This window comes from Thunnus thynnus, chromosome 13 (assembly GCF_963924715.1).
Source record: "Thunnus thynnus chromosome 13, fThuThy2.1, whole genome shotgun sequence".
Taxonomy (NCBI): domain Eukaryota; kingdom Metazoa; phylum Chordata; class Actinopteri; order Scombriformes; family Scombridae; genus Thunnus; species Thunnus thynnus.
Window position 1 is genome coordinate 17996521 of NC_089529.1, and position 25354 is coordinate 18021874.

The following is a 25354-nucleotide window of genomic DNA, read 5'->3' on the forward strand; positions in this document are numbered from 1 at the left end:
GGAGTGTGTTTCCTTGTTTTCCTGCCAGTTCTTGTTCTATTTATTTCTTAAGTGCTGTTAAAGCTGCAGAAAACATAAAACACTTCATCACTTCCTCATTTGTCTTGATACTGCTTGCTTAGAGCAATTAATATAAAAGATTTAATTTAGTGGTTATACTTGATGTTGAATCATGGCTGTGTTAGAGTGCTTAACAATAGAGACCAGGAAAGCAGATATTTATTTAAATGAAAAGGATTTCAATCAAAAGGATAATTATATTCCCTTCGTTATTCTCTGTCATCCTCTGTCTCCCTCTAGAGCAACTAAAGCCAGCCTCTCTGTGGAGAGGGATGACAAAACTACTGAAGGACAAATTTCAGAGAGCTTCTAAAACAATTTTTTCTTTTTTTTTTTTTTCTTTTCTTTTTTTGGTCAGCTCATGGCTGGAAGAACTGGTGGCAAATATTTAGGGACTGCATACTGAGTGTGTTCTGCCTTGGTGCAATGTAGTGCATAGCGACTATTAAATTAAAGGTCCAGTGTGTAAGATGTGTGGTATTTAGCGGCCTCTAACCGTGAGGTTCTAGATTGAAGCACTCCGCTGCTCACCCCTCCCCTCCCTAAGACTTTGGAGAGATTCCAGAAGCTACGGTGGCCTTCAAGGACAAGAAGCTATTTGCTGAAGATGTCATCGTCCACGACAACTTCGAGTATTTCTAACAAGTCAAGCGAGGAGGTGAAGATGTATTTAATTATTTAGTCTATAATACTATAGGTTATAGCTCACAAGTAAGATAGCAGTTATGAGTGTTTTATGGTTTTGGTAATACAAGCTAACATTAGGAACGTCATGCTAAACAAAACTTACATTATTTTATCCTAACGTTAGGCGTTATTGATAGTGAGATAGCGTTGGCAGGATAACGTTACATATTTTATTATCCATTTGCAGAGTCAAGTACTGGAGGTTAGAGGAGGAGGAAGAGGGCAAGAAAGAGGGCGAGTTAGCAGTGCTGCTGCAGGCAGGACCAGGCGAGGGAGGAGAGCAAACACCGGCACCGCGGAAGCAGGGGAAAAGGCTGGAAACCCTCCAAAGGGACCGAAGTGACTGAGGTTTGTGACGTATTTATACAATTATTTTATCATATTCCTACCCGTTCTGCACAATATTAAAAATGCCAATACAACACAAAGTGGTATTTACATAGCAGCTCTGTGCTTTACATTACTGTAGTCTGTATAGTTTGATGTGTTATCAGTGTAATGTGAGTCAGTAGCCCCTTTTACACAGCCCGTTCAAGGCGGGTATACTGCGCCTGTAATCCGCCTCGCTGTTCTGTTTAGCCTGTATTCAGACCAAATCAGGCGGCGCAGCGCACAGCTGCAGGGTTGAAGAGGTGTGTGGGTGTGTTTGTGCTTTAGAAGCTAACCGCTGTGAAACAATCAGAAAATAACATTTATCGATCTGATTCACGGGCTTCCCCACTAATGTTACTAGCGCTCCCTCTCTTCATTCACCCTCTAGCTTATTCGACCACAGCTGCTCTCTCTCTCTCTCGTCTTTTTAAAATGAGTCGGGAAGCCGACAGAAAAGTCTAACTTTACTTTTAACGTTATCAAACAAAGAGAAATGTCCTCCCCTTGGATCCTCTTTATGGCTATAATGCGGGTTCTCTGTATAAAAGAGGCTACTGAAAACATCAGCAACACTACTGAATGATTATATAAATACTATATAGGGACAGTATCGAGCAGCAATATTTTGACTTTTTAAAAAAAAACATGTTATTGTTGTAGACATGTTTGGGAACACTGGACAGCCTACAATCTATATTCTGCACTACCATTACCATATTTCCAACATATCATGAAACTTATAACCTATAAAGCCTTATCTGTGTTTTTCCTGTGTTTTATTTTTTCAGAAACTTCTTGAAGAGATGACCTTGGAGGAGCACAGGCAGCTCACCAGTGAACTGCTTCAGAGGCAGCCAGGGTTCATTTTTGGTGCCTTGATGATGCATCAGTGCAGGCATGGTGTCCCACCGTTTGCTGGAGTGCCAGGGGTACCATGGTGTACTTGTAGTAACTGTACAGACATGCCTACGGACCGGGAGAGGAAATGCTGTGGCCAGTACCCTGCAGATTGTGTAATAACAATACCGCACCTCTCCCAGTACTGTCTTGAAAATGCTTATTATACATTCACAGGCAGTACTGGGAGGACATTATGGTATTTGGCCAAACCAGGAAGCCTGGGGATGACAACCGGGAGTACCGTTATGCTGCCTATAGACATTTCATCTATTGACAGCATGGCTCTTTAGGCCAGGGAAACCAACTTGTCATCCCCAGTTGCTGTGTTTGGAGGATCAGGGACAAGTTCCCTGGTCCTCCAAAGACATCACACTGGTTTCACACCTGGCCTCTGAGTTTCCCTCCAGGTCCTCTGGAACATCCACACAGTATCTCAGGTACTCACACACCTGCCTGTTCATCATCAAGGCATCAAATCATCTCATATTTATTTGTTACATTTCTGATATTTTATTTATTTTATACTTGTTCTATACATTTTCTATATTTATATATTTTCTGGATAATTATTAAACTTTTTGTTTATATATTCACATTTGTTCAACTTAAATGTGCAAGTTTACCAAATAAAAGATATTCATCAGATGTGCTGTGATAACTGCAATGATAAACATATTAAGATATACTTATACAATGACAGTATTTCCCTGCAGTCAGTATATTGTCATTACCACTTCCACCATTAACTTATATTGTCATTATTTATATTTATAAAGCAACATAAAACAGTAGTGAAGTTGGAATACCACTGATCCTCAGAACAGGGCATTGTAGTACATGTTATGGATTCATTTTCATTGCCACTTCAGGTTATGTTAACTGTAATTCACTAGTTTGAACCACAAATAAAAATATAAAAAACAACACTAAGAATAATGACATTTGTAATAAAAATATTGTTTACTTAACAGAAACATTTTTGGACATCCTTTTCAATCTGGACAATAAAAGGATAACATAAACATGCAGCTTTTACTGTTCAAACACAAACATATTGACAGCTTATTCTGTTTTCTTCAGAGTTGATTCTGATAAAGACCGAATAATCTATCAAATCATTAGTCTGTTTGAACACTAAAAGCAGGATGATTAAACTTATCTGATCACCTTCCAGCAGTCAAATTGGTGCACATATAATAGCTGACAAGGGTCAGACCAATACCACACCGAAGGTATTCAATTTACTGCTCTGGATGAAGATACTCTCATGGCAGGAACAACACCCATGATTCACTGGCACTGCTGTTCCTCATCTGCTCCAGGAGCTGTGTGTAGAGCAGCAGCTGCATGGAAAACTGCTTCTGTGGAAGACAGTACCATTATTTACTATTTCATACATTTTATACAGTTGTACATGTGAAAATAGTGCTATTTAACCAAGAGTAAGACTTACAGGGTAAGTTAAAATGCTACATAGGCAAACAAATGTGTATCACTTACCTAGACCTCTCCTGACTTGGTCTGCAATACTTCTGATATGGCAGGTGTGAATGTCACAGACATGGTAAATAATGCCAACCCATAGTGCCTGAGAAAAATAAAACAGCACAAATGAACGAACTTACTATTATAAATCATCTATCTATCTATCTATCTATCTATCTATCTATCTATCTATCTATCTAATGTGCTCACCAGAAACTGTTCAACCTTATTCCATGCGGATTTTCATCCCAACAACATACTAGATCAGATTATTTAATTGATTAACACACTTTCAGTCAGAGAAAAGTAGCTATTCAGTGAAATCAACTTTTGTTGTCTTTGGTTGTAATGAAAACCAACGTACTCCCAGCCATCAGTGGCACATGATGAAATACCCCTGACCTATTACACAGTCACTTTAGGATGAAGATAAAGGCAATACCATGCATTGATGCTACAGGACCTCTCTCTGAGCTGGAGAAACAACAGCAACATCAAGAAAATAAGTGCTACATGACACAGTCACAAACCCTTGTAATACATTATGTTATGTCCTAAGATGCTGGGAGCCTTGGCTGGCCTGGATAAACATACCAAAATAAATAACAGAAAAATTCCACTTCTGACTGATAAATGTAAAATTAAAACTCTGGTAGCAATTACATGTTTTTCAACATTGAAACGGGGAAAACGTTACTTGTGTTGGACTATAAGTTAACTTTGCCCCCCAATGTGTACATGTGCTCCTAAATATCTTAGTTATCAATCAATGTGTTGTCTTACTGCCACAGAAAATGAGTAAATTGTTGGGTTATTAGCACGACGTTGCCTCCCTGTTGTCTCTTATCAGACCACCAGCTCCGTGAGAGGCACAAACTGAGGCTAAAGTGTGCTAATATTTAACATTACGTGGCTGCGTTTCTTTTCAGGGAAACTAATGTACTGCTAATAAACATTGTACATCATCTAGGTTTTGAACCATTACCAGCGGGTCAAAATAAATATACATTACACTCTTACCTGTCCAGCAGTAAACAGGAAACTTCAGCGTGAATCTGCAAACATTTCTCTCATCAGGGATTTCCATCTGGGTTTATCCTGGTTTTATGCCGTTGCTTGTCCCGATTTCGTTTAGCTTCTTTGTGTTTTCGTTTCTTTGACGTTGACAATTCATGTTCCTGTGATTTTCTAAATAAGTATGATCCTCCATTTATCAGATTTTGGTTTCAAAAACTTCTCACAACACAAAATGTTTGGTCCGTTCTTCTTCTTCGTTTTAAACCGGTGCATTTCCGGTAGTCGCCCACTGAATCTAAAACGCTTAAGGCCCACACTGGAGCCAGTGTTAGGTTTGTCCATTCTGCGCTACTGTAGAAACATGGCGATGCAACATGGCGGCCACCGTGGAGGGGGACTTGCTCCCATGTAGATATAAAGGGCTTATTTCTAAGGCAACGAAAACACAACAATTATTATTTTCAGCTGATTAGATACTAATTAAGATATACTTATAAATAATCTATTCAATTTTTACCAAATCTGTTCTTTTAAATGTTACTGAATACCACACACTGGACCTTTAAGTTCTATCCATAAGAAAATGCCGACGTTAGAACTTAGTGCAGGGTATTTTAATTAACACACACACACACGGGGGAGATTAGACCAAACCTGTCCAGTGAAGAGAAAAATAATCTCTCGTATACTCATGAATATATCAGGAATGAGCCATATGCCAATCTCCATTTCATTAGCATATTATGCCATCAGACTGTAAACACAGTATTTTCTCTCTCTCCCACACACACACAAACACACACACACACAGACACACACAAGCACAGACACATTCGAACTGACAAAATGTTGGTCATAATCTGTATTGCCTAATATCCAAGGTGCATGTGTGATTGAATTTGTGAGTCATACTGAGACATGCACACACCCCTCCAGAACTTCTCAGCGGTTGTAGCAGGTACATGACAGAGGCTGCTGACACAGCGCCCCCCTCTCAGCTGTGGCTTATAGATTAGGCCGGGGCTAATGAAGTAGAAATGGTGTGTGGAGAATGAGTTTTTTTATCTCAGCTCATTGTGGGAGGCTCCATGTCCAAGGCAGTGACGCATCTGAGGTAAGCATGGAGGTTGGGAAAATGGTAATCTAACTTGGATACATAAAAATGAATACAATAAATATAAAGTATATATATAAATAAAATAGAATAATATTAGTCTCAGAAATCTGCCTAAAGTTATTAGGGATTTGGTTTGGCAGTACAGGTGGACAGGCTACCTTCCAATAATACCTTACAACATTTTTATCTAATTCTGCCTCCATAATTGAACCCTTAGAGGATATTGAATGCTGAATTTCAAAAACAGTGTGTCCCAATATGTATGCAGATGTAGTTACAGTTGCAGACAGTTTTGTTTATTTAATGTCTTTTTTCTGTTATGATCAATTGCAGAGAAGTGCCTCATTGGAAAGAGAAGCTATGAGTTATTTCTTAAGCCCTGCGTTATTTATTTCTATAATAGCACTCATTCATTTTAGTAGTACTACTGAGTAGTAGTAGTAGTACTACCAGTGCTATTTTTTTTTAGCAGACAACACAGCTCTCAGGGTCACAGGGACACTCATACCACTCCAACACAATAAGTCGATAAGTTGACAATTCTCAGAGGGAAGAATTGTAGCTCTGCCTAAATGGATAGATTTAAATAGCAACAGGTTTCACTTAAGACCCATAGCCAAGCTGTAGTTTCCCGTACTTTTGAATAGTTCACTCAGTATCTAGGCTTACAATAAGTCACGTAGCCAGACAGAAAACTTCAATCAGATGCCAAAGTTGCTCTGTGTCTGCTGGATGTGCAAGACAAATGTATAACAGGGTTCTGTTGCTGTCAGTGTTTCAGCCCCCTGTGGAGGTAAAACATTGTTTAAAGCTATAATATGTAACTATTCTGTATTAAATTGTCTAAAAATGACTAGATCTATATTGTATATTTTGTTGGTTGAGTTGTTTACTTACATTATCCCAAATTTTCCAACAATTTTCAAACCCAGAGAAATCCATAATCCTAACCCAGAGAAGCTGGTTGTTTAACAATGAAGACAACAACTCCCATGATGATGCACTACTTCACAATGTCATCAAACTCCATCTTTTGTTAATGTTTTGATTGAGAGACCCCATAGCAGCAGAAATTACAAATTTTGGATTTAAAGCAGCAAGTACTTTATTTTGTATTGTCTTTAGTGATTTATCGTGTAGATATTTCTAACTGCAACACAAAAATCTCTGTATGGCATCTGGTCTTGTTTCCAGTCAATGTGGCTATTAGGGATGTGCAGAGGGCCCAGTATTTGTATTTGTATCTGTATTTGTTGAGGCAGCAAAATTATTTGTATTTGTATTCGAATAAAAGTCGAAAGAGGCTCAAAAATCCTGTTTTTGTTTTTATTACACTTTTAAGTTTAGAAAATTGAAGTGTTACAATAAGTGTTCATGAATAAACTGCCTTACGAAGGAGGTCCCCACACTGGGTCTCAAACTGGAGTTTCCCAGATCATAGATGGCTGTGCTGGCCACTGAGCTCTCATTGCCTCATTGCAGACAGACCTCTACGTATTTATACACCCATAACACAGAGACAGTACACCATGTAATGTGTAGGGAAGATCTGCAAAGGTGATTGCTTTGCCCTTTTCATGTATTGCCTATTTTTTACGACCTTTTGTGGAAAAGAAAAGGGGAACAACAGGTCATAGAGAGCCCCTTAGGAGCACTTTGCATGTGTCAGTAGCTCAGCTTTATCTCTGGTGAACACCCCAAACTCCAGGAGTGATGTCCAAATTAGGAAATGTATATCATGTAGCAGGTGGATGTGACTCCCCCATTGAGACCTGCTGATAGACATTTGGTTTTTTTTTCACAAAAAAAAATAATTTTAAAAACATTTGTATGAAACAAATATTCATTAAAAACCCACTATTTGTGCTTTGCCAAATAATGTCTTAATGTATTTGTATTTGGGCACACCCCTAGTGGCTATACATACCATAGTTCTCAGGTCTGATCCAAGCTTTGTCACTTCATTTTAAGACTAGTATTATTTTGCTGAAAATAGCAGCCTTTTTGGTTTGGCTCAAGTGCTCCTCTATGCCTCTTTTATTCTGTGTAGTGAGCATAAACATTTTTGGAGATCAGGCCAGATTTGAAGAGCTGGCAGCCATCTCCAATGTACTTGAAAACAGACTTTGACGAGCCAGACAAAAAAAAAGCCTATTTGAGCTTTAAGGACACAAGTGACGCACATATAAGCTATTTTTTGGGTACCATACAGGACCAATTATTCTTCTCCTTTTCTTACAGTCTTCCCTCCTCATCTTAGCTTTTTCGCTACTCATGATCTAATACCTAGTGACTTGTTTTTTTACCAGCTGATGCTCCTTTCAACAATCTGCCATCCACAGGCTGCCCTCACACTAGCAATTAACTACTAATTGCTTCCCCTCTTCAAACTAAATATTTCAATGCCTGATGCTTTGATATCTTATTCTGACTACAAATGTGATGAGTCTCTCACTCCTTCCCAGCCTGTCACAGAGGGATAATTGAAAATCACAAGCATTTGATGGTTGGGGGAATTAATCCACAGTTTCTGTCATGAAGTCATATTTAGAAATAAGTCTGTCCACAGCTGTATACCTTTTATTGATGAATCAGACCAAGCTAACACCACAGATTCTCCTGTGTCACATAAACCAAATAATCACACAGTGAACCCTTTGAACTCTTTAATTAACTGAAATGTCAATAAGCGCCAACACAGAATGCCCTTAAAAACAAAACATTGATCCGATTATTTCATTATCAATATTTCGACCAATATGATGACATATTAGCCCTATATATTGATGGCCCTTCGACAAACACAGCCTGTTTAGCATTCTTGTTAACTTTCCTCATTACATGAACAGATTGATTTATCATATTTTCCAAGCTTATTGCATTACATAGACTATTTTCTTTAGAATCCAATGGACACATATTTTGTTACCATATTCAACAAACAGCAGTGATTAAAAAAATATGCATGAATAAAAACATTATATCTATATTGAGTAGTGACCTAAAATTTTGGCAATACCATAGGCTCAAAGAGAGACATAAAGATACACAACAAGAGAAAGAAAGAAGGAAAACATTACCAAACGAAAGAAAGCCAAGAGGAAATAAAGAAAGAAAATTATGTTTCCACATCATTTCCCAACAATCGACAGAATGTGTTTCAAACTTTTCGCCCACCTCTTACAGATCCACAGAGACACTCAGAGAATTGGAAACAGGAAAGTGGTATTTAATTAAATGGCTACTTGCCTCCGCTTTGTATTATATCAATCAGAACATTCCTGCACAGAGAGTGAAAGCTGCCTTTTGCTGTATTGAGCAGCATTGGCGGAGGTCACAAGCAATTTGACAGGAGGGAATTGTGCTTTAACTTTCCAATTTACTACAAAAGACAGAAGTTTTAAAACATGGTATTCATTTTTCTCAGATTGTTAATTAAACATCCCTTCTCCACAAAATTAAGACATGAGGGCAATTTGTATATGCTTTACCATTACAGTGAATTGTCTATTTAAAGAGCCTTCCTGTAGGAAATTTCTTCAAAGTCATAAATTGTCCTGAATAGCCCCAGACAATTATTTTGTTTATATACCCCTGACTTTATGTGGAGTATAATGTAGATGGTATAAATATTATTATTGAGTTTCAGAAGATATGTAGTGTTCCCTTTGTATTTTATGATACTTCCACATTTTAGACTACAGTAAATGAGAAAATATGCTGTTTTTACATAACTTTTCTGTGAAGAGGTACATTGTTTCCAGTGGATATGGCTGAACTTTGCAGTAAGTCAGTGACTACTTGACAGGCTCTATAGTGTCTTTATGGTCCCCAGGCTGTAAGGTGTCTCCCCCCACAGTGCTGATCAGGTCAGCTACCACCCCCTCATTGCAACCTTAACCATTAATAGACATTGTTAAAGTCAATTTTCAACTGACAGCACGTCAGCATTTAGGTGTAACTTCGTCCCGTTTCACGTGACTAAGACTTTACTCGACTACCATTACATTAATAACCGAATATAGCTGAGAGACTCACATTTGTCTCCTCTCTACTAAGGCTGATAATTATGGTCCCCATTATTATGTGAAGGACAATGGCACTGTCAAGGTCTCTGATGAGTCATTCATCTTTCAGTAGAGGATGACTCTATCCTCTACTCAGGGGTGTACATGAAAAGAGGTTATTAGAGGTTTGTATAGATCATTTTAAATGTCAATTTCACCAATTTAGGGATGTTAGTTTTTATTACACCTTTATTAAAACATAAAAAAAACAAAAAAAACAAAAGAAAGTTTGTATGTGGCAATAAACTGCATATTTGCATATAAAACAAAAACTGCTCTTTTTCCTCTATCTTATTATGCAATGTCCACATATACCCATGACGAGGAACATAAATGTCAAGATATTTTAATCTCCTCATTATAGAGGAAGTAATGTTATATTTTCCATTCTTTGGTATTACACTGATTTGTATCAAATGACAATGTGTAATGTGAGAGAAACTTTACTGTTTTGGTACATTCTCACCACTGGCGTAGCATTTTTTTTTCTTCTGCAGCAATTAGCTGTTTTCAGTGAGAAAGCTCTAAAAACCCACTATCTGCCCAGCACCAAACTGCAAACAGACACAGTTACTGACCAGCTGGTGAACACAGTGGAGCATTTAGCAGCTGAAGAGCCAGATATTTCCCTCAGGAGTTGGCAAAGAAAACAGAGCTAAAAGAGGAGTGACTAAGCAACTGTTTGCTAACAAGTTCGCCATATCAACTTGAAAGGTGATGATATGTCAATGTTGTGATCATAACTTGTTCCCAGTGCCCCCGAGTGACCAAAAAGTAAATTATTGTAGGTTTAAGCACATTATTTTTAAACAGACAAACAGACAAACTCATAATCCATCCATCTGTTATTCTTCCACCACTTATTTGGGATACAGCTCAGGGCACGCTAAGCAGAAGACCAGACATCCTTCATCTCAGCCCCATGCTTCCCTCAGGGGGATCCTAAGGCTTTCCCAGGCCAGATATCTCTAGCGGGATCTGGTTCTGCCTCTGAGTTTCCCAGAAGAGTTGGACAAGCCTGGAACCTCCCGAGGGGAGGCGTCCAAAAGACGTGAAGATCTTTCACACAGTAGCTTAATCCCCTTATGGGCTGGAACTGACTATTGAATTCTTTTGATCTGACCTCTTTTGGAAATGGGATGTTGAATGAGACTGTGCTCCCAAGAAAAAAACTACAGCTTTTGACATTTCAGCAAATGCCTAAAAACTTTGTTTACGGTCAAGTAACAAAACCCTCTATGGGAATTGGCTATGGGAATTATGACTCTTGTCCCTTAGGAGCAAAGGAAGAAGTTGGGTGACGTTATTATAAAGCCACAAAGTCTGCAGAGGAAGAAAGTAAGGGTGGATGGATGGGTCAACAAGTGGAATTTTAACACAGGAGATCGTTTCTTTCCCTCTCCTGTCGACAGTCAGCGTTGATTTCTTTTAACCATCACCAGAATCGTTCTCCATGACAACGAATGTCATCTAACTTCACTTATTTTAACCTAAACTACGCTCTTTCCCTATGTCGTGTTTGTGCCTTAACCTACATTAACTACAGCGATTTTAAATGATAACATTTTGGGCACTGAACCTTATATGTGTTGTTCTGGTGGGCAGTTACAAACGCATATTTTGTGGACTTTTTGAACATATGTAATTGTCGAAATAACTACTCTAGTTTAATCAGCAGGAAAGAAATTATTATAAATACAAAAAGGGTGGAATATCTTAGATTATTTATTAGACATATTTTATTGAACATTGATTATAAGTTTTTAAATGAATAAATTTAGCACCCCCATTTTTATATTTCTTATAAATACCTTTGATTTTTTTTAATGGTTTATTATTCCAGATGAAATTTAAATAATTAATCTTCTTCTGATTAGAAAAACAGAATGTTTTTAAAGATAATTCCTGAGAAAAATGAAGCAGGATAACTTCACACTGACAGTAGAAGGACCAATATTGACTAAGGCACCAGGTCTTCCTCACTGTCTCCAATAGGTCAAACAAATTCTCGATCAGAATCCCCACCATCAAGGGATTAAGTATGCATCCTGACCTGCATAGTTTATGTTTTGTGACAGAATCTTCAGTCAATGTACTTTAAGTGCTAACTAGTTTTTTGGGTGTAGGTTCATACAACTGATGCTTTATCCCATAAAACCAGAGAGGTTTATGTGACTGCCTTAACATGCAACTGAATATTCGAGTGACAGACTAAAAACAATTTTCAGTGAAAATTGAAGTGTTGTAGATATAAAACAACATACATATGCTGTATGCCCCTTACAGTGTGGTTGTATAAAGGCCAAATCACCGATAAAACACTTTTCACCCCTGCCTCAAACAAGATGTAGTGCAAGCCCAGTTGGAGAAAATCAATAAGTGAAACAGAAGAATGAAGAAAATCACAGGAGACATACGGAGTGCTCCATCATTAGTAGATTCTTGTTGTTTTAAAGTGTGGTAAAGCAATGTGTGTACGGCAGGAGTAATTATCCATCTGCAAGGTTTAAAAGCCACTTGGCCAAGTGAATATGCTTTCTTAAATGTGCAGCCAGTACAATAGACATCTTGCTGGTGGATCACTTAAAAGCATTAAAGGGATTAATTATTTTGCTCAAGCTGTGTGAGCTTGTTACTTGTGGGAAAAAGCTGCACAGCAACACCATGTCTGAAATATTCCATAATTTGCGTGCAGCAAAATGAAAAACAGTTCTAGTCCCACAGAACTTTACAAAAATAGCATTTTGTCTATAATGTATGTTGGCTGCTTGTTTTTTTTTATTTTTTAGCTTTGATGAGACCATTATTGGAGCAGGGTCTCTGCACATTACACCCTGTTTTTTTCCATGTTTTTCCTGTTTTTTTGTGCAAGGTGTCTGAGAGTCGGCGAGACACAAAGAGGAGAAATATTTAAGGAACATTATCATGTATGCATCTTTGTTCTTTATGAGCCACACAAATACTCACTGAGAACTTTGGACTTACCAAACAAACTGTGAATTATCCCTCTTGATTAAACACATCTGTGTTTGCAGCCGACATCATCTTTTGTCTTATGTAGAAGCTCATTTGCGAATGCAACTCATTGGTCTGATTTTCTACATGTTAATCAGGAATTGACCTAAGTAAAATAAAGGCTTTAAAAGTTAGTGCCCATTGCTCCATTAAGCACCTCCAAAAAAATGTGTCTTAAAGGATCAGTGTGTAGGATTTAGTTGCATCTAGTGATGAGGTTGCAGATTGCAACTAACTGATTACTCCTCCCCTCCCACTCCTCTTCCAAGCGAGTAGGAGAATGTACGGTGGACGCGAAGCTCACAAAATACACTCTCTAGAGCCAGTGTTTGGTTTGTCCGTTCTGGGCTACTCTAGAAACATGGTGGTGCAACATGGTGGGCTCTGTGGAAGAGGACCTGCTCCCTATGTAGATATAAAGGGTAACGAATACACATTCTAAGGTAACGAAAACACAACACTTCTTATCTTCAGGTGATTATACACTAATTAACACATACTTATGAATATTATATTCAATTTTTGCAAAGTCCATTCTGCTAGATAGCACTAAATTTTACACACTGCACCTTTAAACTCATTAACAGCAAATTACAATGAATAAAAAATTGCATTATCTAAAAAAGAAAAAAAAGAAATGAAGTCAATGATTTCCTTTTTGTTTCTAGGGTTGAGAACATTTGCCTCTCTGTCTTTATTTAATCTTCTAATGCAGCCTAGTGTGGGAGGCAGGGACTGTGAAATGGGCCAAAACAGCTGGCACCTGCTTCGGATGTACTTTATTTTATCCATGAGCTTTATTTCCTTAATGTTTGGTAAATTTGGGTTTAGGGAGGGTGTTAAGTGTTTGATGCCTCTGTCATAAGCACAATCACTTCAACTTAAGGTAATTTTTCTTCTACATGTAATGGCCTTTCTAACACAAACACACCTCAAGATCAATTTTAAAATAAAACTGCCATAAGGCTTCACTGACTGACATCTTGGCTACCAACGTGCAAGAATTAAGTGACATTACTTAAAATTATTTTTCAAAATTAATCTTTGGTGTAGGCTAAAGTATCACGAATTAAAGGGGAAAAAGGAAACAATGACTGTGAAAGCCAATTAATAAATCCACTCAGTTCTGTCTTTAAGTGTAATACTTAAGTACAAATTTTACCCAAAACTGTAATGACTCCTTATTAATCAATTTGTAATTGCATTATGTTTTTGCAGATGCTATAAGACAATAATATAATTATGAAGTAAAATATTGAATTTTCCCCTTCAAGTAAAATTAACCTGGATGTTAAAATCCTTGGCATATCTCACATTCAAGTATATTGTATCACTACTTTCTGAAATTATTCTATTTCGCAAGTTCCATTGTAAAGACTATTTTGTTAAGTGCCACGTTTCAGCTGTATTTGATGTACTAATTACATTAGTACAATTAATTACTGCACCTATCTTAATATCATCTCATTAAACTTGTAAGATTACTGGTAATTAAGTTTAGGCAGTCTTTCCAGGAGACCTCTCTTGCTCAACAGAACAGGTGTTATTTTCTTTCCATGACATACTATGGGAAGCTTTTCTTCACCTGATATGGGCTTGACAAATTAAATTAGGTCAAACAAATCCCTGTGTGTAACTTTGGCCGCTGGCAGAAATGATTGCTGCTGCATTTCAGTGTAATCACAGCTTGGGAAGGTGTATAACTGACAAAAACAAAAATAGTCTTTCTCGCCAATCTTCCCCCAAATGTTTACAGTATGCATTTTAATGTGCACAATCACTTTCTCCATCCCCCCAAAACACAGCTCCCTCAGCTCTAACATTCTCTATGGAGTTAAACAAAAACTCCTACAAACTCATTATCTCTCACAGTCAAATTTAAATTTCTAGTGCCTCAGAAGTACTTCTTTCTCTTAGTGATAATCCTTGTAGGGTCACAGGAACATTTTGCCGCATGTTTTTTCCAGTTTTTATTGTTAGCTGGAAAAGGAAATATCCTTTCTGCTTGAACAAAATGTATTAAGTATAGATTATTGTGGATACATTACTAAATGTTGTCTAAGGTGTATGTTTTTCAAGGTGTTTGCCATGTATCTGTCAGGGCATTGTTAAATTCTTTTTGCAGTTGATTAGAAAGGCTGATAGATTGTTAATGGGGTGTTTAATGTGGCTGCTAGATGTCTGCTAGTATTGTAAATGGTTTCTAGGGCTGGGCGATATCACCTGAAATCAAACTGTAGCTCATGCTGAACATTCTCTGCTACATTTACAGTTTATTGCTAACCTGATTCTGCTCAGAAGTCCAGCATACCTGCCTGTCTTGAGCCAATCATCACCACCTCTCTTTCTCTCCTGCACACTCTCCTTGCACATTCTGCACTGAACACTGCCAAAGAAATGCTCTACTTCGCTATTTTCCGACTTTATTTCCATTTAGCTTTGTTTTGTCCTGTATCCTGTTGAATGAAGCCAAAGTGTAACCATATGACCAACAAAACATATTTTTTGGCTGGACCGCAACAGGGGGGCCAGCCCTATAAAGGCGTCTGTCTCTGACTGACTGACTGAGTGACTGAGTGATGAAGTTAAGATGAGTGATGGCGTTTCCCCATTGGCTGTTGCTCTTTCAAAATGAATTAGCGCAAACAGTTTTCTACATCTTCGGGGGGTGTTTACAACACTTCCACTCACTGACTGCAGCTCATTCCAAATTTATTGCACACTAACGGAATATTTTGCTGCTCTTGGATACTAATGAAGACTAAAAACTTCTGAATTCATAGACCAGACTATTTTGTCTATCTCTCCAAGGTAAGTGAAATGCTTCAGTAGTAGACATTTACCAGAAACTGAAGTTAATTTAATGTCACACAACTCAAAACTCTGACACGTTTGAAGTTAACGTTACACGACTGTGTTTTACTTTGTATTAACAATGTGGCCATGTCAACAATTGACTACCGTAAACACACATATAATGGACATAGCCTTTATTATAAGCCAGGCCTTATTTTAGGAGTTTGTCAGTCAGTAACCTTGAGATAACTTCTGTTGTGATTTGGCACTATACAAATAAAATTGACTTGACTTGACCATAATGAATAATTCATAAACTCTGTTTACTTATTGAATGTCATTTGCTTCATTATAAGTTGTCTTTCAAATCAAACATCTAGTAATGCACTGTAGCGGTCCAGCATAGACTTTAACGACAAATATTACTGAGACCACTACAGAAAATTGCAGATGAACCAAACCTATGGACTATTAAAGCGAAGAGTATTGCAGATTCAGTGGAGTGAAAAATATGATAGGACAGTAGGAAGTGAGGACATTCACAGGCCACACTGTATGCTGTTCTCTCAAGGTTTTTAATCATGTTGCAATTTCATGTGTATGCAAAAAAGAAAAATAAAATGTTATGCTGTGCAGTTTTTTTTTTAGGTGAAACCAATTAGCTGGTCTATTATAATAGATCTTTAAATCTAATTACAAGTGTAAAAATATTGTGCAGAGTGGAAAGTTTTACCTGAAGCCTTTACCTGAAAAACCTGAGCTGTAATTATACATTTATACTTACATCTAATAGTCTGTCATCCCGCCCTCTCTTCTTTATGTCTTTATATTTCGTTAATACACAAAGTCAAATTATCCTAACATGCAGCCATTGGTCTTTATACACCGGCAGAAACACTCTCACAGATCAAAGAATTAAATATCAGGCCTTTAAATAAGGACATTGAACGTTGTACCCTGCAGGTGTGACTTGTCCCCAGATACAGGTTCACAGAAGATGAGCCTGGCATCCTCTGAACTGTATGAATGAGGTGAAGTACTGATGAGTGAGCATCAGTGTGGCTCTGTGTCAGACCTGTAGGCCTAAATACTGTATTTCCGTGCCCACCCCCACCATCACCACCACACACACACACACAAACACACACACACACACACACACACGCACACACACATGCACACACACACCTCTTGTTTTGGCTGGCAGATGTTTTCTCAGCCATGGGAGCCTCCGGTTCACATTCATCCTGTTCTGTCTTGGAGAGGAGAGCCCTAGCTTCCAAATTTAGACACAGTATATCTCAGTAATTGCCTCTATTTCTGTCCTCCACATAAGCACTGCTGTTTTCTAACAAGTACATACTAGAAAAGGCATAAAATATGGAGGGGGAGGTCTACAGCGTATGCACAATAATTGCTAAAATATCACTTTGATGGTTTACTTAAAAAAACTGCTTCATGAATTTAATTTGAATATATGAATAACATATCTATTTTTAAACTATGACAAAAATGTAAAGGAAAAAAATATAAGGAAGAGATTCACAGGCAATAATGGTACTAGAATTAATGTTGTGTAAGGAGGTAAATTAATTTTGCCATTTTAACGAAGATTTGTACTGTGTGTGTTTTTTTTAAAATCATTTTTATTTCCATGGCAATTTAATACCAATTGGATTAAACTAAAAAAAATGTATTTTATTATATTTATATTATAAGTATTGGCCTTGGAGGAGGGCTAATGTGTATAAAGCTATTGAGCCATTATGAGCAACACTGTGGTAATTTCCAACCTAAAGTAGCTCCCTTTATCCTGTCTAGTTTCCACCAAGAAAATATATGTTGCCAACTACCCGATGCATAATATAAACAGGGGGAGAGAGACAGAGAGACCAAAACAGAGTGACCATACAAACATGCTACATAAAGCAGAAATAAGTAATAAATAGTGCAGTAAACATAACTTGTAAGGCCTGTAGCAAGCTACAGGGCACATTTCCTGCTGGACTCACAATGCAGCCAACTGAAGGGCACAGACAGAACCTCTCCAACCTGTTTGTATCTCAGTGAACTGAACAGAAAAACACCCTGCAGACTGTACAGTAGCGGGGTGGATGGAGAAGTAAGTGGGCAAAAGAGACAGAAAGACACATAGCGAGCCAAAACAGGAGGCACTATATGCAAGGTGACAGATTGGCCCAAACTCAGAGGGTATACTTTCACCAGGCAGCATGTCTGTTTCCCATGGCCAGAGGGCTCTTCAGATGGCCATCTATTTCAGCATAACCCTTTTCTGCTGTCATTTCTATTGCAATATTACAGCAGCCTGTTCTACTTAAGATATTTACAAATGAGAGATAGTACAGCCATATTTTATGACTCAATAGCATAATCCAAGCATATGATTAAATCATCTGATGATTGCCTGTCACATGTTTACATTTTATCCCAAACTGTCCTTACACTAGAGGTCAGTGCCCTCCGTTTTAAGCTCTGTGTTGCCATGCATCTGCTTTCACTAAGTGTCCTTGAGCAACACACTGACTTGCTAGTATGTCTAGAGGTGCTGCGGGGCAACTGACCATTTCTCTGACCTCCTTGTGGACATGAGCACTGATAAAAACAACATCAGAAAGAGATGCTGGACTTTGTAAATTTGTCTGTTTGCTTATCTGAAAATGAGTAAGACTTTCAAGGAGCACATTTCCTAAAAGAAGATGAGAGATGGGATGTAAAAAATTCACTATTCACTTTGTAAGCAATCAGGTGCACTTAGTCATACTACCCATCATGTAATGAGCAATTTGATTGTATCCCACTGTGACAGACATATTGTTTTGTGCATGTAAAATTTCAGAGCAGTTAGCTCGGGGCGTTTTGGAGGTCCTCAAGGACACCTAAATGGATGCACTGGCTTCCTCCCATCATTATCTGGCAAACCACCAGGCAACTCTGCCAGGATTTAACATAGAGAATCTTAATATTTAATGGATGTTTTCATCCAGAAGAAACCACAACAGTTGTTTTCATGTACACAGAATTAACCTGATTAGAAGTGAAAACTTTTGTTAGGTTGGCACATTTAGGCTTCATTATCACATTACACCAACATGGGTAAGTTTATAGTCCAATTATTAAAAAAAACAAAAACAAAAAAACATCTGGTGAAGATGCTTCTGTCTTACTTTAATATTCAATGCCAGGTATATATCTTAATTTTGTCAGTTCTGATCATTACCATCTGTGCAAATGCAGACTCACACAAAAGATTATTGGTAAATCTTTTTGTCAACAAGAGAACACTGCACAAGAAAGCAATATTCCATTATATATTGGCCACCACAGCTGGAAAACATTGCATGCAGTTTGGTTTATTCATGCCAAAGGTTTATATATACAGCCCACCAGGGTTACTATGGTACATGCATATGGCAAAGCAGTGAAAAGCTAGGGCTTCAGTGTTTTGTTTACGGCCATTTTAACAAATCCTCTGTGATGTTGTTCGGGGTAAGTGTGACCTCTGGAAAAGCAGGCTGGTCCTTCTTACCACTAGGGAACCCTGGCAGCCAAACAGGTGCTCATAGAGGGAAAGGATGTGGGGAGTTCTATCTCACACAGGCTCCGCCCTCCATTGGACTCTATGGAGTAATACTCTCCTCCAATCACACACACGTATTCGCCCACTGAAATTTGCCTAAACATAGCCAGCCAGTCAGGCCATGCCTACCTATATACTGACATGCCCACAGTATATAAGGCAGCAAGACTGCTCTCTGCCATCCTTTCCTTTTCTCTTCAGCACCGGTGAGATTTGCCCACTGATCCGCTTTTCTCCAAGAATAGAGTCGCCACTTTAAGACACTCATCACTCATCGTGTCCTGGCCTCATAGCTGACACAAGCCCTCATGAATTCTGATTTAAGTGCCTCAGACGAGACTATGAGAGAGAGAGAGAGATGTTCAGCAGTTACCATCCTGCATGGACTGCTGAGAGCTGCGCCAGATTAGATGCCAGCAGCGATGGGATCACATCCTGCATTACGATGAGATGCTTTGCTACAATGAGAGTGAGTCGGAGCTCATGATTGCTGATGCCGAGACCCCTGTTCCAGCTGACAACACACCGCCGCTACTTCCGGTCATCCTCACTGAGACGAGGGCTCCATTTGCAGATGATGAAGATAACATCTCATCAGTGTCCAGCAAGTCAGCATCCCACCAGCACTTCCTGCAGGTGATGACTGTCGCAGTGGGTAGTGTTGGGCTAACACTGCCCCCTTCAGCCGGCTGTATGCTGGCTGTAGCTGGGACTTAACCACCAGGCCCAAGATGGACCAGGATGAGTTCCTGGGAGCCCCTGTCACCTCTGAGGAACTCCTCAGATCCATTTCACTGGTTACTCAGCGCTTTAAATGACTGGAGGAGAAGTCTCAGCTTAGCAATCATCTGTTGCTTGATCATCCTCAGAGAGGGGATGAGTTGAGACGTAACAATGCAACAACATGGAGAAAAGAGCATCGGTAGAACAGAGCACCCATAGCTCCTGCCACCTCCACTTCTCAGGCTGCTTTGATGGAGATACCGTACCACCACCCCACTTGTGATTGAGGGGGCAGGCACAGAGTATTGACAGGCTCCATGGCAGCAGAAGGGTCCTGCTTGGAGCAAACCAACAGTGAAGAATTGACTGTCTATTGGATGAGCGTCCCAACAGCGAGGGCTGTCTTCTCCATCATCCCCTCATGGTGTTCATATTTTTAATGAGATGTTGCCTGTTGAAATTATTTTGATTAAAACAATATGCATTTCTAACAGAACAAGTTCCTCTACCCTCCCCACCTCCCCAGTGCTCCATGACATCATGGTGAATTCAGTTCATTCCGTTTCACACAGCGTATCATGGCTGCCCAGTGTTACAAAGCACACACACACACCTGTCGCCCCTGCCCCCCCTGCTGTGAAGGAGGCAGAGGGCTGGGGCACTCATCCCAGTGTAGGCAGTGATGTCCAGAGGCATCACAGCGCTGTGCCGCTTTGTGAACACCATGTTCGGCGGGATGCTGTCATAACGCACACCTCACCCAATGTAGTAGCACTGAATAGCATGTTTGCCTCCCATTGTGGCCGCCATTACCGTTTTGCCTTGGACCAGCATGCACAATGTGCCTCTCTGGTTAACAGTGAGGCGTCAGGTTGTATTATCTCTCCTTCAGGGAGAAATACACCTGACACGCACTTAACTCAGAGTGAGGGGAGTGCATGTGTGTTGTGTTCTTCCTCATTGATCTCCACACGAGAAACGAGAAGGGGTGAACACAACGACACGAAGTCTGCTGCTGCAACGTTATAGGGCAGCCGACAGTGGTGCGTTCACAGACCTCCCTGCCGGTTTGGCCCTTTCTGTTCCGGTCCCTTTGGACCAAACTCCCATTTATGGATAGTTTGGCTGTGGAGAGGCCCGAGGCGGGATATCACAGCTTCCTGACTGATGCTAAGCAGCTGGTCGCTCACCCCCGATGCAGTTTTATGGGAATGGCAACATGAATGTGTATTGATGGACCACCATCAAGGAGATGCCAAAAAGCACAAGCATTGCTTGATGACTGTTTTCCCCTCAGTGCAGGATGACCTGCAATACTTGGGGTCCCCACAGCATCTGTCACAGGGAACACCGCTGGGAAGAGTGACCTCTTAAGTCACAGTGTTCACAGATGCAACCCTGATGGGGTGGGGAGGGACCTGCCTGGGGAGTGTGATAGGTGAAGTTCACCCCAGCTTTATCCCGCTTCAAGGTGACCATAGTGGAGCTACTCTCAGACCAAATCCCTCCTTTGTTCCCATGAACATATGGAGTTCTTTCAGGTCAAGCGTTATTCAGCTGGATGCATTTTGTCCTCCACCCCATGTGGGGAACAGGGAGGTTCTGCTTTGTCCAGTTCGTGCGTTGGCATCCTATGTTGAACGCATGGCCCCCATCAGACACACAAATCAGCTGTTCGTGTGCAACGGGGAATGTGTGGCCAAAAAAAAAAAAAAAGCCTATCCGAGAAACGTCTTCTTAGGTGGCTTTGTGAGTGCTTCTCTCAAGCCTATAGGCAGTCAGAAAGAGACCCTCCCACTCTGCACACACTCTATATGCAGCAAAGAAATAATGAGGAAATATGTATGGCAGCGTCGTGGTCTGTGCCCTGTCCGTTCATATGGTTGTATCTCTTGGACATGTCGGGCTACTTTTCACGGTCTGTGCTCACTGGAACGGCTCAGGACCGGTGAAAGGGGTGGGTGTGTGTCAGTTGTGTTTCACCTGACCCCCCTCTGGGCATGATACACCTACATTTTCCATGCTCCTGGATGATCCGGGGAATGAGGTGTGCAGGGGATCTGTTGCTTGTCGGTGGACCTCTGCAAGGTAAGGCCATAGCTCTACCCAGTTCAGTTGCATACTAACTGGGTTGGCTGGGGCCTTCTACTTCTCCGCTAAGGCGGCCTAGGTTACAAGAAATAAGTGGGCTGCAGTGACTACCCTTTAGCCGGTCAGGATCAGTGAGGCTAGGTCTGATGTTATGTCGCTGAAGGGTGTGCATTCATCAGGTTCCACCCACTGTGCCCATAGAGTCCAGTAGAGAGTGGAGCGTGTGTGAGATAGAACAAAGGTTACAATATCGTAACCCTAGTTCTATTAGCACAGGCGGAGCCCTCCAGCTAGGGGCCCTCCTACTCTTACACCACTCGCTGAAGAGGTTGTGGGATGGCAGTGGTCTCACTGCCTAATATACTGTAGACTCCACACCTATTCAGGTAGACACGTCCTGATTGGCCGGCTATGTTCATGCAGATTTCAGTGGGCTAATATGTGTGTGTGATTGGAGGAGAGTATTACCCATAGAGTCCAGTCGAAGGGTCCACTTGTGCTAATCGAACACACACTCATACAATAAATACATAACCTCAGTTAGCTCCATTACTTGTTTTTAGGGGGTGCTAAGGTGAATGGTGCAAATACTTGAATGCATTTAATGACTAATAATATGCAGCATCAAGGGAGCACTCTATATAGGAATGAGTGCCAAAACATTAGAGCCAAACTCACCTTTGGAAAGGTGAGTGTAAAAATATATGTGATGATTGAATAACAGCAGTCCTATAGATCATTTCACACTCAGCCAAGCATGGAGGGAAAAGGATAAAATGAGACAAAGACTGCAACAAGTGCTACAATCCAACAATAGGCAAACACTGACACACTGATGCAGACACACACACACACACACACACACACACACACACACACACACACACACACACACACACACACACACATCACAAATCATCACAAAGATGAAACAGACTGTGTCACCTTGACAAACATAAAATGTTAATTTATCTAGCAACTTTGCTGATATTGCCCTAAAGACAAGAAGTCCGTAAAGGACAAGGAAGCAATAGGAAGCAACAAGAGCCAAGTTCAACATCTTCAAGATATCAATGAGTTATCTCACTTCACAAAACACTGGTGATCCCAGATAACCTTTCTCATAAACGTGGCTTTACAAACCCAGGATTATCTCACACCTGCCACTGCTAAACCCAAATTATTCATTGCCTGGTTCTGGTAAACCATCTTACTGTATGCAGACATTGCAAAGTTGACAAAGAGGTAATGTTCAGCATCAATAGATCAAGAGCAACCCAATATTAGATAAGAAGAAAGCAATGATCCACAAGGCAAAAAAAGCTCATTGCAGTGGAAAAAGTAATATGATTCAGAGGGGTTAAAGATCAAGAGTGTAAGCACAGAACTAGAATATATAAGACGGACATGTAAATTGTAAACACAACCAATTATAAATAATTATGATGTTGTATGAATTATACATTAATACAATATTGTCACTGCATTCAGGCCACCGCAACCAATATGTTTTCCATGTTTTATCCTGCAATGTAAATGAAAATATTACAATGAATAGTTAGGAAAGTTAAGAAAGGTTTTTTGGGGGGGAGGTTTTCCTTATCAGAATCAAGCCCGGGTCTAAGGATAGAGGATGTTGTGTGCTGCACAGATTGTAAAGCCCCCTGAGGCAAATTTGTAACTATATAAATAAAAATTGACTTGACTAGATTTTATCAAAAAATAATTAACAGTAAAATGTATTACTGTTCCTGTCCCTGAGGTTAGAGAGGATTACTGGGGGAAAATGTGTCTTTAAATGCATATAATTGCAACTGTTGTTAAGACAAACTCTAATAGTAATAAATCAATTTCATTTCATCGAGTCTGAATGACTTTCTACTGAGAAAGTGGCTATGCAAAGCAGTAAAAAAGACAATTGCAGTGTAATAATATCCCTTAGTTACCATTATTAATATAGATAACTCCTGTGAACTAGAGATCTGGCTTTGAAGCAATACTTTTAGTTTTGTCTATTACTTTTATTGCCTTTAGCCTAGTATCCCCTTCATTATGTCACTTTATTAGTGTTTTGCTGGCATCAGGATCGTACAAATGGTAACTCCCAGATCTCTCCCAGAGATCTGATTGAGATCTGACTGATGAGGAGAAACAATTAAACTCGAACTGCTCCAAATAGGGTTTGCTGTACTGCAGGTGTTACCTTGGTGATCCTTCCCAGTTAACCTGAGACATAATAATATCTGAGAGACGGATAAGCCAGAGCTCAGTCCTGCAGAGACAGTTCACTAACCTATTAATTTAGCTTTGTAAGACAGCCCCCTGGATTCAGCAGGTCAGCATAAAAACATTATGATTCAGATCTGCTGAGCCCTGAGTCTTTTGAGCTTTTCTAAACAGAGACAGGGAGCCGTTGTTGATTTTTGCAAGTTAGTGACATAATAAACTAAATATATATTTCATGACATTTCACATAACATCTCATATGTGCCATTAAAGACAGAATTAATATCTGGGGACAATTTACATTTCTCCATAGGTTGAATTTATTCATGACATGACAATGACCCCAAGCATGCAGCTAGAGTCATAAAGAACTATTTTCAGCAACAAGAAGAATGATGAGTCCTGCAACAGATGGTATGGTATGGCCCCCACAGAGCCCTGATCTCAACATCATGAAGTCAATCTGGCAGCACCTGAGATGGCCTAAATAATAGATCCACAGAAGAACATTCTTTCTCCAGGATGGTTACAACAATCTACCTGCAAGTTACCATGAAAAACTGTGTTAAAGTGTACCGAGGAGAACTGCTGCTGTTTTAAAGGCAAAGCTGCTCACAGCAAATATTGATTTCATTCAGGTGTTTGCTGTTTACTCAACTTTGTAAGAAGTTAATTGATAAATTAAAACAATGTAAAGCAATATTTTAAGCATTCTCACTTTTAGTGGCTAAAACTTTTGCACAGTACTGTATATATATATATATATATATATATGTAAACACACACACACCCACACACACACACAAACACACACACACCCATACACACCCATAAGGAAAACAACAGTATATCCCTTCTTCACTGACCCATCTTTTTGTATCCAATAGCATACATATGTGCATTTTCTCTTACAAATTGCTGTTGCAATCTTATTTTCTGAACTTAATGGTCACATTATAAAGTAAGTCAAGTCATGACTTTGGATGAAAAAAAGTCAAGGATCTGTATGTTAATGAATCACTTAGATGAGGGTCAAGCAGATTTAAAAACTATAAATTGTAAAATATTTAAAATTGATAAAAAAAAATAACAAAGTGCGAGAAAATGGAGATTCACTGATTGAACTCCAACTGCTGTTTCAACTTTTTATGACTTTATCAGGACTATTCCATCTGTTCTTTTCCAGTGACCGAAATCTTG

General features: G+C 39.4%; 1 long non-coding RNA gene across 1 annotated transcript; it reads left to right on the top strand.

Moving 5' to 3' along the window:
- The first annotated feature begins 603 nt into the window (after positions 1 to 603).
- On the top strand, positions 604 to 2773 carry LOC137195820 (uncharacterized). The gene is made up of 3 exons (XR_010931167.1): positions 604 to 718; positions 935 to 1095; positions 1908 to 2773. It is a non-coding gene; the product is annotated as an uncharacterized lncRNA (long non-coding RNA).
- The last annotated feature ends 22581 nt before the right edge of the window (positions 2774 to 25354 follow it).